This window comes from Schistocerca piceifrons, chromosome 4 (assembly GCF_021461385.2).
Source record: "Schistocerca piceifrons isolate TAMUIC-IGC-003096 chromosome 4, iqSchPice1.1, whole genome shotgun sequence".
In the NCBI taxonomy this organism is placed as follows: domain Eukaryota; kingdom Metazoa; phylum Arthropoda; class Insecta; order Orthoptera; family Acrididae; genus Schistocerca; species Schistocerca piceifrons.
The window spans coordinates 312,098,760-312,108,706 of record NC_060141.1 but is presented as its reverse complement, the minus strand read 5'-3'; the positions used below and the strand labels follow the sequence as shown (position 1 = coordinate 312,108,706).

The 9,947-nt window shown below is 40.5% G+C and overlaps 1 pseudogene; it reads right to left on the bottom strand.

Moving 5' to 3' along the window:
- Positions 1–9,035: 9,035 nt before the first annotated feature.
- LOC124796810 lies at positions 9,036–9,153 on the bottom strand (annotated as a pseudogene).
- Between the last annotated feature and the right edge of the window lie 794 nt (positions 9,154–9,947).

The window sequence follows — 9,947 nt, the reverse complement described above, 5'->3', positions numbered from 1 at the left end:
CTCTCTTTGCTTTGTCAGAAAACAGCGCTGTATATCGTCCCAATGCGCTATACCAGTCCCACCGCGCTTAAGGCCACACGCGAGCGCTAACCTCTCTGCATGAAGCTCGCAATCTGAATTATGACTTTCTCTGTTTCAGGTGAGTATCGGAGGCACGGAGCCTCGACCAATCCAGCTGCAGTGACGGGGTGGCGCCCACGTCCCCTCTGCTACCCGTGATGGTCGCTGGCGCTGACGGGCTTCCATTCCACCGCCCTCTGTTTGTGGTGCGGGAAGGAGCCGGAAGTTGTCACCGTGGCAGAATATGTTGTGTTTTCCCTATCCCAGTGCCTCACAGCCACTCCATCAAGTCCCGAACATCTCGCAGCAGCACCATTCTCGCTGCACTACATGCTCAAGGGACCGTAGTGAGTAACGAAGCGGATCAGACACATACCAAGCATCACACAGAGGACTACAACTGCGGAAGTATTCGACGCCACTGACTAATTGCTTGGAAGCAGACGGTCCAAAATAAAATAGGACCACACTTATAGCGCTAAGCACTTCGAGAAAGGGTGTTATTCCCTCTTATTGCAGGTGAGTGCCCTTCTGTGCGTATGGTGGACTTTTGGAGAACTACTTGCGGTTAATCAAACCCCAGTTCTCGTGTATTTGTATACACATCCGCAATACAAACTCGGTGAGTCATTTCGGCTATTCAGCTTCTCACAAGAAACTTCTGGATGCAAACTGGAGAAGCCTAATCTACATAGGCCAAAGGCTTCCGAACTGGTTTCTAACAAAATATCAAGGATTCTGCGATGAAAAGGAAGTTCACAAAAATATTACCTGTACAGAAAAATTAAAGGACGATACTGATCTATAATCTGACAACTACAAAGCAGTACTCAGAAATTACATTGTGGATTCAATAGATCAGTGAAAATATTGTCTGCACTTAATTCGTCGTGTTTCAAGGCTTCCAGGATCAGTACATTTCTGTGCCAGCAGTTGAATTCTGTCTCGCTTTGATTTTTACTGTATACAGAATACTGGTTAAAATATGATAACACTTGCAGCCAAAAACAAATGCGACATATGCGTTTACTACAAGAGAACTTGTAATAGATATAACAAGTACAGTAAATGTAAAGTTGTACAATAGTATTAGCGGTAATAGTCATACTGAAACCATTTTGAAACCTAACTATAAAATTATGAACTGTTGCTGTTTTCTGTGCTGCTCTCTAATGAAATGACTTCAACATTGTTTATCATTCAGAATAATTATTTTAGTTACAAAAACCTCTTTAATTCCCTGCTTCGATTTTTTTATGTGGGGAGTTCATTTATATCAGTCTTCCTGTGTTTATACGTACGCTTCATCACACTTCAACACCAACAATCATAAGAAATTTCCTGAGCTTTTCAACGAAGGCATTTACGTATTTCCACTCTTCTCACAATTTCATTAATATCATACCTGGTTGTCGCGAATCAACCGACGTAATTGCCTCAGATGATCACTGTTCGTGAAGGATAAACGAACAACTACTGCTTGGAATGAGGCAACGTGTTGTGGTACCATATCATTAAGAACATTGACAAACAGATCAATAGTCGCTTAATCTATTGTCGTTAACGTTATGCGAGAACTTCAGCTGCGCTCTCAGTGAAAGTTAGAGGTAACACGTAGCATTCATACAGAATAGTTCGTTTTCTCTTTGTCAGCCGTTCATTACAGTCTTTCATAATGCGCTATGCTACCTTTAGTAGTTCTAGAGATGGTTGTGTGCAATTTTCTGAAATTTAAGACTACCCGTTGAGCCCAAAATCTCATGTTTCAGTGTTTTTGTCTCAGGAAATCTCCCTCTGCTTTACTTTCCCCACTGAATATTTCCCTCAGTTATATGCTGAAGTTCATCGTGATTCCATACCGTTCTCTTACAAAACGAGCTGTCAAAAAAGAACTTGCGAAACATTGTACTGCACGAGAAACCACTGTGTGTCCATGAAGTCTAAAACAAGAAATCATCAGCGAAGTAGATGACGAAACTAAGAACCATCTGTTCGAGAGTAATTCAGGATACAAGGTAACCAGATGTCCACCAGATGAACTACTGGAAGATAGTAATACTTATTATTTACCAACCAAGAATGTGCAAGCATCAAATCCGTCCAAACAATGCGTCACTGAACTATGCCGAGCAGCTACAACGACATCGTCACCACAGCTGGACACAGACGTCTGCTGGAAATGAATTCTATATTCAGTTGCTTATTCTAGGAACAAAACAGTTACTGGATGACAGGCTACAAGTCGACGGACATTTCATAGTGGCTCTTTGCTATAATGCCGCAAAATTCACTTAACTGTGATACAAGTTCAATGAAGTAACATTACGCTTGTTTAGAAAATGGTGGGTCGATTTCACTGATTGCCTTGAACAATCGTCCCTGTGTATCAGAAACAATAGTACTCACAGTCTCATCAGGCAAACGGAACATGAGCATGGTTTCTTTATTATAAAAGACCATCTACATTCATTTGATAGATGCAGCTGTTGTTAATTTGTACGCTTCAGCTTCCCGCAAATGTACTCATCTATTTTAGCAGAAGTCTTTTGGGTTTGAGGCATCATCGTTTACTAAAATTACTTTCATTTTGCTTTGAAGCCAAAAACCATATTATAGCAGCAGCCGAGTTGAAAAACCAACATCTGCTCTTCCTAAGCCACCTAACCGTGTGTAGTGGTGGCAGATTGTGGTACCATTATACGAGTAATTTCTTTTCTTCCCATTTCCATATGCGGCTGACATATGGGAAGAGAATGTCGGTAAACCTCCTTACGCGTTGTTATTTGGCTAATTTTCTCGTTGTGGCCACATCACGAAATGTATGTGCAGAGTGGTAATATATTACCCGATTATTCGTGGAACGTGCAGTGACGGAATTTCACCAGTAAACGACTCCGCGATGCACGACGCTTCTCTTGTAGCGTCTGCCATTGGAGTTTGTTGAACATCTCTGTAACAATCTGGCGTTTACTAAGTGAACCCCAGATGAAACGTGCAGCTCTGTCTTGAATCTTCTCCATCTATTCTATTAATCCAACATAGTAAGTGTTCCACGCTTCCGGGCAATACACAAAAATCGGTCAAGACAGTTCTACTGTTGTGGAAGTAAAAGTCCTTAAAGTTCTTCCAATGCGTCTCAGCATCCCATCTGCTTTTCCTATAGTTTATTTTATGTCTTCATTACGTTTTAGGTATCTTCTAAGTATTTTACGCTCTTATGTTTTCTGTTGCTTATCGCCAATGGCCAGTAGAGTAATCGAACAGTAATAAGTTTCTTCACTTGCTGTGACCAATACTTTACATTGATTTACGTTCAAAGTCAGCAGCCGGTCACTGCATTAATCATTTATTCTTTTCACACCTACCTGCCTTTCGCTAAACTCTTCCAGTCTTGCGACCTACCTATAGAAAGCACTGCCCACGAACAACCTAACAGAGACTCTAAAATTTTCTAGTGGATCATTTATATACAAAACAGTCATAAGGAACTTCAGTTATTCAATGAATCAATACACACAAAGTGTTAGGGATATAAGTGCAGATATTTCTATTTGGTGACCGAGTACGGTATACCGAGCAACATTATATTTATATTCACATCGTTTGCAGATTAGTACTTGTACCTACTACAAATCGTAAGTTTTTATGTTAGTGGTACCTCCAAGTACATATGGCAAGAAAAAGCCATTGATACTTATTTACTCGTGGGTAGCAGATCAGTTGTTCAAATGTGGACGTGTGCACATAAAAGGTTTAATTTATACTTTCAGGTGTTGTTTACGTCTCGGCATAGATACAGCCAAGCGACGTGGGACGACTGCGCGAAGCAGAGCAAAAAAAATTTATATATATATTAAGCTACCACGTATAAAAATATCTGCACTTACACCCTGTACATGCTGCACATACGTATAGAGAACAATATCAGCTCTCTAACGCTCGTTTGAGGTTCTTTCGATGTTACTGCCATCTCTGTTAATTTGTTTCCTCAAGGACATATTTAGTTCTGTCTGGTAGAAAAACTGTATCAAGTCACTAAACTGGTCCAATACTCGAGAAGTCTGCACTTTCTTCACAAAAACGACAGTGAGAAACTGTACAGAAAGACGGCGCGACGTAGCCGCAGTTGCCTACAGCGTTCTAAGCACCCTGGAAAATCTCAGTGAGCTGTATTACTCCAGGTTTCTGTTTGAGGAATCCATGTCGATGTTAATAGAGAATATTTTCGTTCACTCAGAGATCTTTCGTAACTCAGCCCACTCGTTTTTTTTATATTTCTTCCACATAATCGAGGACGACGTAGGCAGCTGTGGCCACGTTGCTGCCATGAGCATGAAAAAGTTGGTACATGAGCGTATAACGTGTTCCATAATTCTATATCAAATTGACAACATTAATGTAAGATTATAATCATGTACAACTGTCCCACAAATTTTCTTGGAAATAATGATGACCGATTTTTTCCAATCACTTGATATTATTCGCTGCTCCTGCGACATACGATAAACTGCTGCTAGAACGAGAACGAATTCTTTCGCGTAATGCTTACTGAATTTCACTGGTATCTCATCTGACAAATATTCCTGGGTCCTGAACGAGTTCATTTTATGCTCAGCGACCATTTATCTCAATATCTGCCATTTAGGCATCCTGCGATGGTTGAAAGAAGTAGCTGCTACCTTAAACGTTGGTTCATTTATAACGTGAGGTGGTCGTTTACCACAAAGGTTTTATTGATCAGAGTTTCTCCTACCGTGTTACATGACGGAATAATGCGGCGCAGAAACGTCATATCGTCCTCAAGAAACAGTACGAGCTGCAAGAAACTAATTGCACATTACTGTCGTTTTGACCAGTGAAATTACTTTTCAGACAGCGAGAAATGCCTTCAGTCGACGAAAAGTTCTTGAAGGATAGTACGCACCTAGTCTACTAATGTCCTGAGTTTGTAATCAGCATATCTAGTTCGAATGTGTTGATGATTTTGAATCAACTGTCACTTCGACACGAAGTGTAATCTATATCGGGCGTGTTATTTGTACTGATATTACACGGTTTTGTGAGGCACACTCTTATATGCATTCACGATACACCGCAACTTAGGTCTGGTTACCTGTAACCTAGGATTCTTTTAGACACAAGAAAGTGAGAACACTATGAAAAATATACCCTACTCCACGAGCGCAACCATCCTACAGCTGATGATGACAAGGTCTGTCGCGTCATGAGTGCCAACTTTATAGCTGTATCCTAAATATATGATTATTTAATGTGGTGCCCGTGAGGAATTCAATCATTTTTAGAAATATAACAGCAAACAGGGAGATTTAAGTGAGACAACCTGGTAGTTCTTCAGAAGTTTTGAGTGATACAAGTGCGATGGTAATTATTAGAGGGTAACAGAGAGAAAAATTAACAGGCGTAATGCTTCTAAGGAGAACGGCGGAATCACCTAGCAGCCTCGTGACGAAAAGTCAGGTGGAATGAACCTAAAACAGAAGGGTAAATAACAGTTTCGTTGATATCAACGAACGGTGAGTTGTTATAGTAATTTCTTTAATCATCCAGGTGATTTCATTTTAAAATGCTATCAACGAAAGTAAATTTGTCGATAGGAAGTTGTGAGTGAATCTAAAGTCTGGCGGTCGGAGAAAAAATTGGCTGAGAGAGAGTGCACAGAGGACGAAGCAGAAAAAAAATTGAACAACTGCATCTTACTCCTATTTACGTTTCAGTTATAAATATAAAAACTTCATTGTGCGCTCTCGGCGTTCGCTGCCGCTGACAGTTCGCTGTACGCACGACCGTTCGATCAGATTCGAAGTAAATTTTACAAGTTGGGTTTATTTGATTTATTGTGTTACATTTGATACAAATAAGAATGATCAGAATAGCGTGTATGGCGTAGAAGTCACGTAAGATAAGGCTACTCGCATTGTTAACTAAAAACTTTCATAGTTACATTTCACTGTTTTAAAATACGATCAATGGACATCAAATTTAGCATATCAGAAACTCACGTTCACAGTAGTACTGAAAATTACTCATTTGCATATACGGAAAGGTGATGAAAACATCAGGTAGCGTCGATCACGCTGTGCCATGTTTTGGAACCATTGAAAATAAGCATCAAAATTGGGACAATTTAGACAATTTCCATACAATGTTCTCCTCCCGACCTGTGTTGCCGTTCTCTTCTTAAAAGCTATGTTTTGAATAAGATGAGCGCTTAGTATATGTACTGGTCTGCAGTCGAAGAGGTTTTTTAAATCATCTAGGAACAGTGCACATTGTTTTGAAAGTCAATATTTACTATTTATTTATGTAGTGCCGTTTAGCAGTAATTTTGAGAATATGTATAATTTACTTCGCTTCCCCAGTCAAAAGTAAACTACAGGCGTGCTGTTACTATACAAACAGAATTTAATCTTCTTGACATTATAAATGACAGCTTTTATCATTGTCCATAAAAATGCAGTTTTGCAAATAATTTATGGTTTTTGAAACACTGACGTAGCGCAGTGGAATGTGTTACAAAAATGGCCACGGAGCAAGAATAAATGGGACTAAGCTATTCTTTTCGAAATTTCTGGCAGTCCCTTCATCATCCTAACATTCGTTGTTCGTTTGATGGTATCATTCGTGAAATTCTAATAATACACCTCAAATTTATACACAGTTAATTTAACTACACTCCTGTTCAGAAAAAAGCAGAACACCTTGAAAGACTAGAGACAGCATGTTCATGTTCACAGCATTTGTATACTAAGTTATGCAAAAATAGCTAGCCGCGCGGGATTAGCCGAGCGGTCTCTTGCGCTGCAGTCATGGACTGTGAGGCTGCTCCCGGCGGAGGTTCGAGTCCTCCCTCGGGCATGGGTGTGTTTGTTTGTCCTTAGGATGATTTAGGTTAACTAGTGTGTACGCTTAGGGACTGATGACCTTAGCAATTAAGTCCCATAAGATTTCTCACACATTTGAACATTTTTGAAAAATAACCAGCATTTCAGTCACCTCGGTTGAGCAGGTGTCTTGCTGCCTAGTGGACACAGAGTCTTCCATGGCCCTTGATAACTTGTACCACGCGTGCTGGCGTCAAAGCGTATAAGGTGCGAATGACGCCCTGTGGTGTAGCCATCCATGCCGCATTCACCTCGTCCCAAAGTTCATGTGTGGCGGTTGACACTGGGTCACAGCAATGCGCCTGTCATTTCACCATATCCCACACACTTTCGATAGGCGACAGGCCTGGTGATCTGCTGGAGCAGTGTAAAAGGCTGGTATCCTGTGACACCAAGAAGGCACGTGTTCTTGCAGCAACGTGGTCGTGCATTATCTTGCTGAAAAATGGTGTCTGGGGTGTGTGGTTGTACACAATAGCACCTCACGCCATATGGCCTTGAGCTGGCGCTTTATGTCTTTTGCGAATGCAGTCACAGTGATGCCATTTATTCTGCCTGCGGCGAACCAAAATGGGGCCATTATTTTCAAGCAAACAGAACCTGGGTTCGTCCGAAAATACTGTCTGACGCCATTCCTATCCTCAGTGACGTCTTTCCATATACCATTGCCGCCCAGCATACTTCTGCACATTCTTAAAAGGTAGGAGGAGAAGTGGACGACGCGCATGTAAACGAAGCCGTAACAATCAGCGAGAGACTGTCTTGCCTGAGAGTGTACGATGTGTTGTTACACTCTTCCACTGTTGCGCCAGAGCCGAGGATGACGCAGATCTTTCCTGCAATGCCATTCGGATGACGTGTCGATGTCCTCAGAGGCTGTTCTGGATGGTGCGACCTTACCCATCTCATCGTGTTCTACAGTCTTCCGCGAACCATTCGGCACACACCTGCTGCACTGCCGAAAAATTTCGTCCCACACGAGCAGAAATTTCCCAAATGAATGCGTCAAATTTACTCATCCCAATAATGCGTCCTCTTTCGAAGTCACGGATTTTACGGTACGGTTCGCGCTTGCATCTTCGAAGCGTCCTGCACGTCTGCTCAAGCCACACTGATCCACCAGTGTATGCGTCCTGTGAATCTCTAGTCGTTCAAGGTGTTCTGTTTCTTTTTTTCCCTTCTGAACATGAGTGTATAAAAACTGAGGAGTATTGAATAAAAAACTAAAAGGGTAAAGAGTAGATAATTACCTAACAATGCAAAAAAAAAATTCTAACAGCAAATATTTTGTATTTATGGACTGGCAAACAGACCACACCATGTAGTATTGAAATATTTGAAAGTACTGTAAAGGCAACAGAGTGAACACCAGACGTGTTTTAAAATCCCTTGCATGTATATTCATGAGAGATGCTTTCTATTACACGTAAAGTTTACACATAAAGTAGGTACAGTAAAACTGGGAAACGTTGTGACAATTCTAGCACTGTTTGTAACAAAATATTATAAAAATATGCACTGACGTATTTAACTTACCCATTCATGAAATTCTGTAAATTTTATTCTTTGATTTTGACAGAAATAAATTTTTTTAGCCTAATGAGCTATTCAGAATATAGAATGTTGTCACAAAGTTATCCTGAGCTCATGACAACATTGTGTTTTGAAGACAGGTAAAGTAAAATTAAACTAATCTTTCATACATCTAAGCTAACCTAGTGTTTCATTATGGCACACGGTTATAACTTTCTTACAAATTTGCCCAGTTTTATTAGTTTTGTTTTATCCATAGGCAGAAAAATATTTCTCACAAAGATTTTCAATGTGGTAAGATTTATTTAGCAAATCTTCACAAAAATCAAATAATTAATAGCACTCTGTCTTCAGGCCACAAGTGGCCCATCGGGACCATCTGAACGCCGTGTCATCCTCAGATGAGGATGCGGATAGGAGGGGCGTGTGGTCAGCACACCGCACTCCTGGTCGTTATGATGGTTTTCTTTCGCCGGAGCCGCTACTATTCCGTCGAGTAGCCCCCAGTTGGCATCACGAGGCTGAGTGCACCCCGAAAAATGGCAACAGTGCATGGCGGTCCGGAGGGTCACCCATCCAAGTGCCACCCACGCCCGACAGCGCTTAACTTCGGTGATCTGACGGGAACGGGTGTATCCACTGCGGCAAGGCCGTTGCCTAAATAATTAAAAGGTCTAAACTCATTGAAACGAAATAAAAATGATGAAAGTAACTGACCTGAATTTAGTAAGGTTATTAAAACGGTTATACATTTATTTACCTATATGTTCAGTGATAGCTAATGAGGAAAAAAGAAAACACGGTGACAACATTTCCATTTAACACAATACTCTCGAAGGATGGTAATAACGTCCAAATTACGCTTACAAGTATGAGAGAAAAACTTACTCTATTTTTAGAAATAAAGTCATAATGGAAAATAATACACTGTCTTTATTAAAAAATACATTGTCCTTATTCACAAATGTCTCTAAGTTCAGTTATGAGACTTTTTTTTATATAAGATAAGTTGTTACACTTGTTTCTGCATATGTGTGTCCCGTCGCAAAGTTACCCCTTTAATCCATGGGAATAAGATTTTTTCTTTCGAGTTGCTGACAAAATGTCACTAAAATTTAATACTATTACAGAATGGCCACCACATACAACGTACATACACTGAAATGCCTTTAGTTAGTCAGCTCTGCAAAGTTACAGGCAGTGGGTGGGGTAAAGAAATCCACTAAACAGGATTTCCCACGTACAAACAAAATAGCTTTTTGACCAGCTCGGCTGAAATGTACATACTCGTAACTTTTGCCATCAATATCAACACTACGCAGGAACACACTGCCACAGAGCAGTATTACCGCATTTAAAAATAAAAGGGGAGAGTGGGCTATTGTCACAAAGCAATACCTTAGTCACAAAATTATCCACTTTTACAGTATATCAATCTGCATTTTAAATGTC